Source organism: Plectropomus leopardus, chromosome 17, assembly GCF_008729295.1.
Source record: "Plectropomus leopardus isolate mb chromosome 17, YSFRI_Pleo_2.0, whole genome shotgun sequence".
Lineage (NCBI taxonomy): Eukaryota > Metazoa > Chordata > Actinopteri > Perciformes > Serranidae > Plectropomus > Plectropomus leopardus.
In genome coordinates, this window is record NC_056479.1 from 31,401,442 (window position 1) to 31,416,441 (window position 15,000).

The window sequence follows — 15,000 nt, forward strand, 5'->3', positions numbered from 1 at the left end:
TCCCTGTGTTTGACTGTAATGTTTTAGGGTTTAAAGGGAGGAGTATGATGACAGCATGCCAACAATTACTGAAACTTTAGCTTTTAGCCTTTTGACTGCAGTGTGTTTCCTCAGACATACATGCAATTATTGTCTGCTTCTTTTCAACTGTAAGCAAAGCGCTTCACCAACAAGGTGTAACACGCTTGAAAGATCATGCAATCACTCCCTACTCACAACCTTTTCTACGTGAGTGACTAAAAATTAAATCACAAAGTCGCCAAAGAAACACCTAGAAATGTCCCAACACCACACTGAAAAATATGTCTGGAAATGACCCAATATTGCATTAAAAAATACCAGCTTTGTCGCTAAAAACACATCTGGAAATATCCCAACACCACATAAAAAAATACCCAGTTTTGTCGCCAAAAATCTTTCTGGAAATGACCCATCATTGCATAAACAAATACTAGGTTTTGTCGCCAAAAATCTGTCTGGAAATGTCACTTGTCTTGCCGTCTGTCTTCCACCATCCCCTGCTCCTCAGGACAAGCTCAGCTCATAAACATGCAATCTGAACTCTTCAGGAGCGTTGATATGATGCGTACAAAATGTACGAATGTAACATATCCGTGGTTTGCAGAAACTGATGCCAGTGTTTTGATCTGGAGACCGGGCTGGCGAACAGTGTTCACCATCTTAGTTTATCAGTTAGCATGCTAACATTTACAGCTGTATTGCTGGTCATTAACTAAAGGAACATCTACCTTTTTTTGGACACAATCCTGTTTTAAACATCATTTTTCTTTGGTCACACCTGTTTCTGTTGAATCGTCATGTTTTGTCTTGCTTCATCATTAAAAGAACAAAAAAAGGAGTAACATGCTAAAGTGCTTCCTCAAGCAGCCATATGGTGTGATCTTACATCTTCTGAAGCCATAATTTGAACCAAAAATAGGTATTAGTCAACCGTCCCTCTGTGGGGATCCACACAGCACTAAACCGTGGTGCTGGAGGCTGCAGGGAAATGTAGGTCAGCTCCTCCTACTTTCTTCAGCCCAGCCCCGCCTTGCTCTTCCCCCTCCACCAAATAACTTTACAAGCAGCGAAGCCTCGAGTGAACCCTCAGCGCAGCAGCTGAGGCCCGAGGCTGTGGGGTAACAGAGGGGTGAAGGGGGGGGGGGGGGGGGGGATGATCGAGAAGCTCCAGCAGAGGAGGGCATGCTTAAAATTCAGATTTGGCCCTCCTAACATGGCGGTGTCTCTCTGCGACCCCCCTCCTCCCTTTTTTCCTCCCTGACTTCAGAGGAAATCTCCTCTCTGCTCCAGGAATCCTGACCATATACAGCAGCAGTCGGCGAGATCACAAACCAACAGACTCAACTGTCGTCACGTGTCTCCGCCGGCTTTGATTGGGCCTCGACGGCCGACAGCAGGAATGTCACGTCTGCGCTGTGACCCCTCTTAGAGCAGCGTTATCCATCAGCAGGTTCGGTTCGTTTCTCTGCGTTTAATGCAGCACTGTGACCGTTTGTTTACGGGGATGAAACAAGGCCACCGTTTGAGGACACAAAGTCAAAAGTGGAGTTTCACGTCTGGTACAAGAGTGGGACTGAGTGAGAAAAAAGCAGAAGTAAGGAGAGGATGATGGGGTGATTTTCATTTTCACCTCAGACGGGAATGTGAGTGTTGGGGCCCGGCAGCAGCTGACTGCATCGGTGTGTGTGGGTGACCACAGCTTTCCAATTTGAGTCTGCTGTTCAGGGCAGCGTGTCACATACCGGGGAAACACACTTTCCGCACTCTATCACTCCACCGGTAGAGACAGAGCTGCAGCTAACAAGTTCAATCACTCACGCTACGCATCAACAACTGAGCAGCGTGGCATTATTCAGTGGGAGGAGGAAGTCACCGATGATTCATTAACTACAGAATTAATTTTCCGCTATTATTCCAAATTTTATACAGCTCATGTTAACAGCATATTCCTTTGGATTTTCTAAAGTAGGCCTTATTCCAAACATAGCATTTTCTTTTTTTTAAATATTATTTTTATTGACAAGTTGTGGCGACAAAACTACACATAAATCAAGATAGAAAAAACTGAAAAGTGCAATCACACACACTCACCCACAGACCCAAACACACACACACACATCCAGGAGGAGAGTAACCTGTAACTAAACAGTTAATCATAATCATGTGTCTGAGGGACACAAACTCATAACAGGACGTACAGGACGTACTGTCCTCAGTAACCAAGGTTGGAATAAGAGCAGAAATATAGGATCAGAATATAGAAAAGGAGGGGACCCCGAGATTTCTCCGGTTTATTTTGGCACTTTAAAACATTAAACACAGCATTTTTTGATGAAGACGTGTGGGATATGACAGCCGTCCAGTGGACATCAGAATGGGACACAGGCCTCCTCTGTGGCAGTAAGAAACAAACTAGCAACAACCATATTATAAAGAATTAGGGGTCGACATATTATCGGCTGAATGTTGACAGCTTAGTAGGAATAATGTCCTTTTTGGGATAAGGGCCAAAGCTGGAGTATCAGTGCATTTAAACACAGTCAAAGTCTAAAAGACACTACAGCAACATCTTCACATTTCAACTTGATACCTGACCCGCGCAACAACACAACGACCGTCGTGAATCACAGATCGGGAGCGCCGGCTTCAGTGCTGCACACGGCAGCAGGGCGTCAGCGTCGCCACGTTCACAGTGTAAATGAGATACGGTGGGAGGGGAGAGGAGATAAACCCCTGAGAAGGGTCTCCCAGTGAGATCGCCAAAATATGATCCGAAAGCAGAGAAGCTGAACGACATTCAGCGGCTATGTTACGCAACTCAGAACAAAAAGAACCTTTTGTATGACACTCATAATAGCGCTATCTAATCCACTGAGGGCTTTGTACCGAAAACAGAGATGATGGTCATAAACAAACTCAAGGACTCAGAAGAAGCTGTTTACTGTACAGATTGTACTCTGGTTCTACTCTGGTTCTTAACAAACAGACTGCTGTAGCATTACGAGAGCACGTCTTATTTCATTTCCATAGATATCACTGTGACCTCCATCCAGTGACACACACCGCAGCCCCGCTGACATGCATCTTTTGCTCACGTTGTCTGTTGCCTCCTCTCACGCTGTTGTCACACGCACGCACGCACGCACGCACGCACGCACGCACGCACGCACACACACACACACACGCACGCACGCACGCACGCACGCACGCACACACACACACACACACACACACACACACACACACACACACACACACACACACACACACACACACACACACACAGCTCCAGTTTGTGTCAAGTGTAACTGATGCTTCTTCCCACACATGAAGCCACTGAACCTAGTTTCTCATCCAGTTTCATCCAGTTTGTCACAAAGCAGCCACCAGCACGGCTCAGGTGAGCCAGACCTGAGAGCATCCTGACGTCTGTGGAAGAGGCAGTAAAATAAAACCTGATCGTTTCATGACAGGGTCAGAGGTCAAAGTGATGCTGGACAAACATCAAATTCATGCCCAAAGAACAAAAATATGCACAATTTAACACAATCCACACAGGGACACATTTGGACAGACAGGGTGGATACTCCTTCAAGTTGTTTCTGCTGCAGTGAAGTCAATGCTGTCTCACGAGATCATGGTCTTCTGTTCCTACTGCACTCCAGTTACAATTAGGTAAACATTATGAGCAGATATGCTGCCAAGGTTGGGTTGCAGAGTAAGGTTGGAAAGGGGTATTTTTTCAGATTGATCTGTTCTTGATTTTGTCTGAATTCTTATTTAATTAGATTAAGGTGTGTGTGGTGAATATTGGGGCAGAAACTGGGAATGTTCATGTTTAAAATGAGCTTTTTCTTTGTTAAACTGATAAACGGGTGTAGGATTCACTTCCTCCTGCTCCTTTACGTACATGAAATACTCATGTTTGTTTTCTGAATGTGTCCGACGGGCATTCTGGTGTTGTTTTTCTTGCTTTTATTTTATTTGGTTTTCCTTTTTTTTTGGCATGTTCAACATTTTGGGAAATTAACACTTTTATTTTGGCTTAGCATGCGGTCTGGCAGCAGGGGGACACAGCTGGTCTGGCTCTGGGGGACGGTGTGGTCTCACGTCTGAGCTTGGGACAGAGGTCGTAATGACCCCTAAACGAGGTCCGTGTGAGCGTAAAAACCGTGACCGTGGGCACAACCCTGGCTTGTGCTAATAACAAACTTCAGTTTGGCTTTTAATTGACCGTTTTTATCTATAGACTATTTATTTAGATATTTTAGTCTGTTTCACAGTTTTACTACTCTCTACATCAGTTTATCATTTTATCATATTTATTTATTGTTTTAATTTCTGCTGTTATCCCTTTTATTTACCTCTTATTTACAGTTTGAGTATTTTATTTATTTATTAATTATTGCTATCATAATTGTATTTACTTATTTATTTATCTTTCTATTTATAAGTTTTCCCCTGCCTCTGGTGTTTGCTCTCCTAGGATAGCATTTTCTCAGTTGCTGGCTTTAATGATTTCTGTTTGTGATTTTTTTTTGTTTTTGGTGTTTTTATTCACATGCTTGTGTGCGCTTGTGTTTTGGGTTTGAGGGAAAAACGTGTCTTCCATGTCAACATGTATTCATAAACTTAAAAATATCAGCATTACAAATATGCTTTTACATGAGTCCTTGATTAGTGATGCTCAGCTATAACGTCATAAATGATTATGTTAAAGATACAGTTAGAGTTTTTTGTTAATTAGGGTCTAAATCTCACAAGCACTTTCCCAGGACTTCAGTGGGATCCACATGAACACATAATGGAAGCAGGTGCATGAGAGTGTCTCATTGACTGACATGTCTCAGGACATGTTATCCCTCCCCACATGGCCTCCTGTCACAGACAAAGGACCGGGCCGTGGGCCTGGATCCTCACAGGCCTCCATGTGGATCTGGTTTATTGTGCCAGCCAGACACTCGCTCTCACAATGACACGCCTTGTCTGTCAGTCCATGTCTCTGTAGATCTCCACCGCTCTCTATCACATGCTCGTCTTCGTCTTCTGGCCTCTAATGAGCTTCAGCAGTCCTACTCTATCAAAGATACATGCTGTAACAACTGCTCATTGTTTACTCAGACATCTGCAAGATCTGGGTGCAAAGACGCAAGTCACTGTGTTGTAAGACACAGAAACAAGAGGACACTAACGAGGGTGCAAGGACTTCTTGTGAAATGAGTTAATATCTGGTTTGGTAATGTGGCTCTCAGCGAGTCTCTTATGCAGAAACAAGTTAGGTACAGAAAAGAGGTTAAATGTCACGAGGCTTTGGTTTAAATCTGTTTTAATTGCTTGTTATCATGAAGTCACTTGTATTATGCAATATTAGATAACCAATAATATAATAGCCAATTAGAGTGAACTCACACCTACACATACATGGATTACTTTTAGATATCTTAATTTTCTATTCAAGGTGACTTCACTTGCAGCAACCCATTTGTACGCTTGTACATCACGACCCCTCACGAGAGTAATATTCATGCACACAGGGACCCTATAGTACAGTGATACTCAGTTACAGTATCACAGATACTCAGTCAGATACTCACACCCTAACCCTAATGGCTGGAGGGTGAAATATGGCCCCTGACAGGTTGCTGGTGGCCCCCAACCTCTTTCTAATTCACAATAAAAATGAAGTGCTTCATACTGGGAAATGATATTGTACTTTTGGTATCCATAAGGTGCCACAGTCCACAAAACAGCATCAAAATAGAGCTTGTTGATCAAAAATTGTGCCAGTGGAGGATCCCCCACACCCCCGACAGAGTACCTACCTAAGACCCTAATGTCCGAAAATACTAGCAACGTCCTAAAATCCCAGAAATGTCTTAAAATTCTAGAAATGTCCTGAAATGCCAGAAATGTCCTCAAATCCAAGAAAGGCCCTGAAATCCAAGAAATGTCCTGAAATCTGAAAACAGTCCTGAAATCCAAGATATGTCCTAAAATCCTAGAAATGCCCTAAAATCCTAGAAATGCCCTAAAATCCTAGAAATGTCTTAAAATCCTAGAAATAACCTACAATCCTATAAATGTGTGTGAGTGATGTGGCGTTATGTTCAAAGCAGCACTGACTTTTGGTGTCACATAAGACACGAACTGTGATCTCCTAGATTAAAGTCTGGGTTCGTCAACCCCAAATAAAAACATTTATTGCGTCAGTGATATTTAAATACTGTTGCAATCAGAACTGGAGCCAGACAACGCAGGATGTGACAGTGCTGCATGTGCGCCAGCGCACATTCAGCTGTCTGACACACCACGGCAAAGCAAATCGAGTTGTTTGACCGTGAGGTGAAAAATTCAAACGGAGTCAGCTGCAAAGAACCAGATGAACCCGAACGATAACAAAAAGGAAAGAATCTGATAAAACACGTTTGTTCAGTTACTGTGAAAAAAAGTCTTCAAAGATTCTTTTGTGTCACATTTTAATTATAATGTGATATATAACTGCATAGCATCTTCATTACCCAAAATATAAGATGACCAAAACCGCCAAACAAGTTTTTAGTTTTGGCAACCAAAAGCTAATGCATGGCTTCCAGTCTGTTAGTGTCTTAAATCTTGCTGACGGCAAAACCAGCAGCCCAAGCAGCACGTTAGCAGCACGTTAAAACTCTGACCTGAGCCGATGGGCGTGAGCGACCCACAGGGCTTGGGCCAGGCCGGTACAGCTCCGCACTGTTTATAACATATACGATACCAGTATCTTTGAAGCAATACCGTTACCAATAGAGTCTTTCATTCAATTCCCATAATGTGAATAGAGTGGGGTTCATACGTATAACTTCTGTTAATAGCAGAGCAGAGAAGGAGCAAATGCTGTGACACTCAATTTAAAGCCTCTTATACACTATGTGATTTTGGAGTTTATTAGATCCATGTCGCACAGTGTAGCTTGCCCTAAACTTCAGTTTCATTCATTCTTATCTTTGCCCTATACTTATTGATTTCTAAAATCTCACGGTCTCGGATTACGCCTCCCCGTATGCTGACACAGAACCTCTCTTAAAACCAACCCAGCTGTCCCCCAGTGTTGTTAGACATTTATATGTTCTTGAATTTAAACTATGATGTCTCGAGACCAAAGAAACTGAAGCTGCTGCTGAGTGTGAGCTTCAGGGCTAACTGTTATTCTGCTTTTTATCAACGAGTCTGATGACAGAGTCGAGCCGTTTCTGTGTTGGTGCAAGTTCGTTGGGACCCTTTAACAGCATGATGTTGGATGTTAGCTGCAGTTGTGTAGCTCGTGCTTACCGGGCAGATGCTGAACTGGCTGTTGGTCGAGAGGACAGTGGCTCTGGACGCGGCTGTAACAAAGTCTGCTGGTCCTGCCATGGGGACCGGACAGTTCAGGATCAGACCCCTGGAGAGAAAAGGATCAAATTCAGGTTTTATTTGACAGGACATGTTTTCATACTTTAGGCTTTAGTCGGGTCAGGTTCCGCCCAATTTACCTGTGTTTTTATTTTTGTTTGTTTTTAAATTAAACATGCAGTGTTATTGTTAGTAGGTTTTTTGTGCAGTGGAAAGGAGGCTTTACAAAATATTAGTTATTATTATTATTATTTTTTTTAATTTGTGTTTTGAGTTTTAATCATGCTCAAGCCAAAAACTGCTGCCATAGTTGGGCTTGGACAGAAACTGATTATTTTTTTGGGCCTCATCAGAGCTCTAGTACATGTTGCACAGTGAACTTCACTAATAATTGCAGATAATAATAGCTAATATAAACCAACGGATATAACCTTCCAATTTATTGCCCGGGCTCAGCTCAAAGAAACAACCTGTCTATCTAGGTCAAAGTTTTCCTCAGAGTCACCCAGCCCAGGGACGTTGCTGGAGAGGGTGTGGTAATGTGTCAGCCGGCCACTTTCACATATTCTGGGAATGTCCCACAATTTCATCTTATTGGGAAAACATTATAGCAGCAATCAATTCAATAATCAACCTGCAGCCAGATGTCAGTTTCAGTGTTATATATTTAGGAAATATACCAACTGCGATAAATAAACAAGATAGATATCTATTACAAATATTATTGGCTAGTAGCAAAAAGGCAATAACCAGGAATTGGCTGAACAAGGAGTGTCCAACAATTTCACACTGGACAGGAATAGTTGAAGAAATCTATAACATGGAAAGGTTGACATTTTCCCTGAGATACAATACTGAAAAAGGTGACCAATACTGGAAAAATGGAGGGACTACATAGATGAGAGGTAATTGCATACTCAGTGTGGAAAATCTGTATTTTTTTTTTTTTTTCTAATTTATTTTATCCCACTGTGGACCGAGAGGGACTGGGAGAACTATGGGTGCCTTAGCCCTAGACATGATTCATCAGCCTGATTTCTGCCAGCCCGTTGTTAACCTGCCATTGTATTTTGCTATGGATGACCCTGTTTATTGTACCCGTTTTGTGTGTATATTTACATGCTTGTTCCGTTTTTTCTATTGGAAAAAATCAATAAAAAGAAAGTTTAAAAAAAAAAAGCTTTCCTCAGAGGAAATGCAGAGAGTCAACAGGTGCACAGCCAACTGCTGAGGAGGAGTACACACACACACACACACACACACACACACACACACACACACACCTTTTATGTAGAACCCATGCACTGACTGCCACTTGTTGCAATGACCTTAACCCATTTTTTTCTGACCATTTCACTTTAGCTCCACTTTATTGACATTGGCTGTGTTCGAAATCACCCCCTGTCACGGATGTAGTGCACTATATAGTGTGTTCGCCATTTTGTAGTGTTGTTCGAATTCTCCGCGATTAATTTCATCCACTATGTAGTGGACGAGAAAACACCCACAATGCACCGCAAAATTGAGTGAACAAGCAATGTACACTACTTTGTGCTCCGTATCCCACAATGCAATGCGGCCGGTGTGTTTTGGAAGAGGAGAAGAAGGAGACGATGGCCGCCGCACCAACCGCCGCTTTTGTATATAAATTTAAGTAACATTACAATATACACATTTGATGCGTGTAATACTTTAGTGGCGTGGTTTTATGCCTTTTAAGAGTTGCGAATTGTCATAACGAGCGGATTTGTTGGTGAGAGAAGCATCCGGTTTGTTATTTGTATCTGCGAGCTAACGCTAACGCTAAGGCTAATGCTAGGGCTGGCCGGTAGTTGCAGCTCTAGCTAGGAGCAGACACCCGCACACCTGCTCACATCTGATCATAGCGTTTTGTTCTCTTTTCCCAATTGGCGGTGTGTGTTAGAAAAATAAATGCTTTTTCTGTTTCTTGTTCCAAGGGACTGATGAAGATGTTGAGAAGCTTATTAAGCTTCGTGTTAAGCAGAACCAGCTGTTCTCCGGCTGAAGAAATGCAGCTCTGCGTGGATGGGATATATTCTAGTGGTGCATATTCATCAATAAAAGAAATTTCAGAATTCATATTTGTCATTCCTGATTGAACATTACATTTGTATTTTTTAGTATGATGGTATTTAGAGTTGAATAACCATGGCGCATCTGCTGACGCAACCACGTTCAGGAAATTACCGTGTAGTGTCCGAATTCTCCTCCCGTCGTCGTTCCCTACATCGTGTATATGATGTAGTTCACTACATCATATACACGATGTAGTGGATAGGGAGTGAGTGAATGAGTGGATGATTTCGAAAACAGCCATAGTTTGAGTGCTGGTAAGCCGAAAACCACAATGGCTGCTATTACCCACTTTAAAATGTATTCAACACCCTCTTATTACAAATCGAGTGCAGGCAATATGAACAAAATGATATCAGAATAATCACCACTGAATTATCCTCATATTAACATGAAATATCCACCAGTTTTCATTAGGAAGATTATACTTGTGATCTAGTTTCAGGTTTCAGTTATAATGAACAAATGAATCAGATAAGATAAGGTAATCCGTATTTTTTTTGTCCCACAGTGGGAAAATTTATATTATAATATTATAATAAGCAGCAAAAGAAAAAATATAATAGTAAAAAAAAAATTACAAAAATTAAAAATATTGAATAATAAAAAAAAAGGTGTATAATAAGTAAATAAGTAAACAAGGTGCAAAAATAGTAACATAAAGTTACAAGGTGCCAACAACTCAACAGTCTAGAAATAAACAAATAAATTTATATATATATATATATGATAATAAAATAAAAAATAACAGACCCCCGCCGAGAATGTTTTTACCCTTTGAACCCTTTGAAAATTGGCTTTATTTCTTCCAAAAACATGGTGAAAAAGGCGATGAGCAACTTAACAACAAATGGTCTGAAAACTTAGCAAGAAATTAATGAAAAAAGTTACATGAAAACTTCTTGAAAAAAAGCCACAAAAAAAAGAAGAAAACAAAAAGACGGTCATTGCTTTTTTTTTTTCGTCCATGTTTTTGAAAGAAATCAAACCGATTTGGATCAAACAGCATACGAAAGGCGTCTGAATGCAGCACAGGATAACTGATGTCAGTCCAGGTTTCAAAAGGTTAAGACAGCTCAGACTGAGTTTTATGACCATCTTACACCAAACAATTAAAATATTTGTAACACTGAGATAAATCTGATTATCCTTTTTTGAAAGGGCTAAGAACATGACTTCAAGAAAGTGCCAAAAAAAGGAATGTACCAATTTTAAATATTATTATTTTAAGACTTGAGTACAGTTTTCTGGACATTTTATATATCTAATAATCTCCCCACAGCTAGTTTTTCAAGTGATTTCCTTGTCACCTTTTTGTTTGTTTGTTTTTGCAATTTTCAGAACATTTCTTTCTAAGTTGCTCATTTCCCTTCCCCACGTTTCAAAAATAAAATAAAATTCAAGGTTTCAGGCATTTAAATGCTAGTGAAAGCCATCTGAACGCAGCACAACAAAACCAATGTCTAAAGGGTTAATGATCAACTTGGGTTCTTATCTCAACAATTTAACAGGCATGTTTACCAACAGCAGAGTTCCACGTGACCAGCACACACACACACACACACACACACACACACACACACACACACACACACACACACACACACACACACACACACACACACACACACACACACACACACACACACACACACACACACACACACACACACTACATTTTACGGTCGCCTGAGCTTCTGGGAAAGCCACAGTGTGTGCTTCGGTGTGCTTCGGTGTGCTTCGGGGCCACGTGAGTTGCTGGTTAAGTAGGTCAGTCAGTAAGTCAGGAGTGGCAGAGCCGGAGTGCACAAACACAGGCTCACTCCATTACCTCATACGCTGGATTAGTGTCAACAGGCTCATCCATCTGTCTCAGGCCATCCTGCTTCAAGTGACTGTAAGGAGAGCAGCGAGGATTCAGGTTCCCGCCCCCGTAAACACAACACGCATACCTGTAACGATGCGCACAAAAGCCCAAACTGCACATCCGAGAACTTACACACACAAAACGTGTGGTCCACCTCACACGCAGTCAGGCTGGTAAGGGGACACCTGGAGCCCTGCGTGCAGAATTAGCTGAACAGCCGGCAGACAAAAGGAGCACTTCCTGTTTCTTGTATAAAGTGTCAAACAGAAGTAAAAGAAAACAACAAAAGAGGGGGGTGGGGGGGCACTTCCTGGTGCAATAAGCTCATAAACAACACTTGAAGAGAGCTGACTGATCAACACATGAGCAGGAAGTGTCCAGTTACAACTTCTCTGGTTCAGACAATAAAACGATAAAACATGAGGAAGTTCATCAGTTTACATAGTGGAATTAATGTTGATTATTTATTAGAGATTGGCTAAAAGAAACTGTCAATCAGACTGCAACAGTACTGCTCAGATTGATGAGCTATTACAAGGTGTCTACAAGTATAAGTCCCTTGAATTTCCCTTTTAGACTCTTTCAAGTACATTTTTGAACAAACTTAAGACTAATTTTTGGGAAAGAATCATCTTTTACTAACTGAAGCATTGCAGATATATACAGACAAGCTGTGTATATGTAGTCTCTGTGAAGAGGAATGAAGAAATAAAGTTATTAGAGTGAGTTTGGTTAATCTACATTTTGCCAACAGGTGAGTGAATGTACAAAGTAAAAAAAACCATTAGTATCAATAGTAAGTTTAAACATCCATAACATCAGAAATGTGGACTTAGATAAATAAATTAAATTAGATACAAAGTTTGTTGCAATTAAGACTTCACAAATTCAATTTTGTAAATTCAATTGCTTGGCAGGTAACATTTAGTGGAGGGTTTTAAGTAAATTTTGCAAGTAAAAAAATGCCCCCCGAAATTGCACAACTTCAAGCTACTCGTGTTCTTAGTTTCCTACGATAGTAAACTACAGAAAAAAAGTTCAATCACTTGTGAAAATAATGCAGCCCTACATTTATTGATAATTACCAACATTTACAACTGCATTTATTGCCAAATACAAGGGATAATAAACGGCCAGTGGGAATTTTCACAACCTCTCTTCCCAATTGTTCTAAATAATATCTTATAACTGATAGTACAAGATTTATTAATCATTAATAAACCATTGGATTATGTATTTTATGATTATAACCCCATTATAAAGGGTGTGATGTATAATAACGCTGTCAGACAAAGGCTGGAGTATCTCCGAGACTCAGCTGGTTAATTATTTCCTCGACGTCTAGAAAGCAGAATCCCACCCCGACAATTACATAACGTACATCGAAGATTAAAGAGGCGTTCAGCTTCACATCAGCAGATGTTACGACATGTTCGGTATAAACTGCAACAGCACTGTCGCGGCTGCATGTGGAGATGTTTATGCAATGCTTGCTGCGTTCAGCAGCGGCGGGTCTCGCTGGTTGTCAGGGAAAACCGCTTGAGGGCTCGCTTACGGTAAAAAGCAAAACAGGTAAGATAAGAGAAACAAAGGAGATTGAGTCACCGCAGAGGTCTAACAATAACTGCACATTAAAAAAAAATCAAAGCGAGATTGGCTGCGAGAAAGAAGGAAGGAAAAGAAGTCAGCCACAGCAGAGGAGTCAGTTTACAGCGAGGGCCTCCCTGCTCCTCCCCGCCACTCAATCCTTCCTCCTCTAATCCAAACACCTGGAGGGGGAGGGAGAAGCGCCAACGCAGGCCCATGTGAGTGGCTGCTCACATGCAGCCGGCACACACAACGTGTTACAGTAACACCTTTACTGGGGCCAAGGCGGGTGGTTACATAAAGCAGCCCTACACACACACACACACACACCACACACACACACACACACACACACACACACACACACACACACACACACACACACACACACACACACACACACACCACACACACACACACACACACACACACACACACACACGCTCTGTGCCAAAGGTATGGGACGAGGTGGCTGGGTGAGCAGGCGGGTGGGTGTCTGAGTGGATTTACAGTATCAGCTGTTGTTTGTATCTGCCGTTTCACTGCTTACATGCTGCGTTAAAGTTTGCCACCATAAGCTCGGTCGTTGTTCACACGGCGAGCTGTCTGCCAAAGCAACATAACGTGTGAGTCGTTTACATTCAACAGGTTTACTGGAAGTGAGACGGCTGCAGAGGAGGTGACAAAGTCTGATTACGAGACAAATAAAAATGAACTGGCCAGTCCCCCGCGAGGACTGAGACATATTCTTAGAGGAAAAAAAACCTTTTGTCACATAGTCATCAGAGGTCGTGTGGTGTCTTGTTATGATTGACACGCGTGAAAATACGGAGACACACAGAAAAAGAGACAAACAAACACGCTGCATTCTCAGAAAGCCTCTGCCAGTGAGAAGACAGGTTAAGCTGGGATTTCACAATGTGGGTCACTCAACCTGCAACACCAGGTTTCTCTCTCTTAGCGCTGGCGATGACATTTAACAGTACAGACGTGTTTGCTCCGACACTTCACTGCTGAGTGAGCTTCAGCCTCAGCCGTGAGCAAATAAACACCAGAATGCTGGTCTTTGTTCAAGTCTGGGAGCGCAGTAGCTGTTTTGAGTGTACAGAGAATATTTTCTGTTTTACAACAGCTAAGACAAAAAGATCCCCCACACTGCTTTTGCTCAGCATCAACATTTAGAGAGATACTTTACTGATCTTTAAAGAAAATTACTTAATATAACAGCAACATTCACAAACACAATAACAGGAGGCATCTGCACATAGAAAATACACATCGAAAAGCAACTAAGCACAAGAGATCAAATAAATTACTAAAAAGGAATCTAACGGCTTAGTGTGCAATGCAGCTCATCTAAAAACAGTATAAAAGCGTATATACACACATAAAAATATAAAGTATATCCCTTAGGGCCTGCTTTAATGTTGTGTTTTTTTTTTTTGTTTTTTGTTTTTTTACACCAACATCAGTCCTAATGATAAATATCAAATAATTATTAATTTTCAGAATTTTAACCCTTTAAGTAACAGGTTTTTGTCATGGTGCCACTATGTTTTTTAGATTAAAATAATAAGAATTTCAATATATGCTAAGTAGATTTTTCTTTTTCCATTACAGCCTGGGATATGTCAATGAGCAACAGTGACTGTGACAGGGCCGAGCCTTGTTTGCATTTCCTTTAATGGTTTACTTTTCTGCAAAATTTTAGTTAAATACCCAATTCTCATTGAATCTCTACTTCCCTATCTTTGCCAGAAAACAAAACATGAGTGTCGTTGGTTCCACAATCCTGATGTGGCATTGGGGAAATTATTTTAGAAAAGGGTTTTTTACGTCAGAAGAAAAAAATCCTTATTTTCAAATTAATATTAATTATTCAATTATAATTAATATAATAATTAATTCAATCCCTTTTGAGGTTTTTTAAGGATCCACAGTTCCTTAAAAAAAGAAAACAAAGGAATATGAAAAACTGCAATGTAGTCATGAGCAGAGTGAGAGGTTTTCCAAACTTAATTTGATCTCTGATATGATCCACCCTCATAAGATTTTCTAAGAAGCCA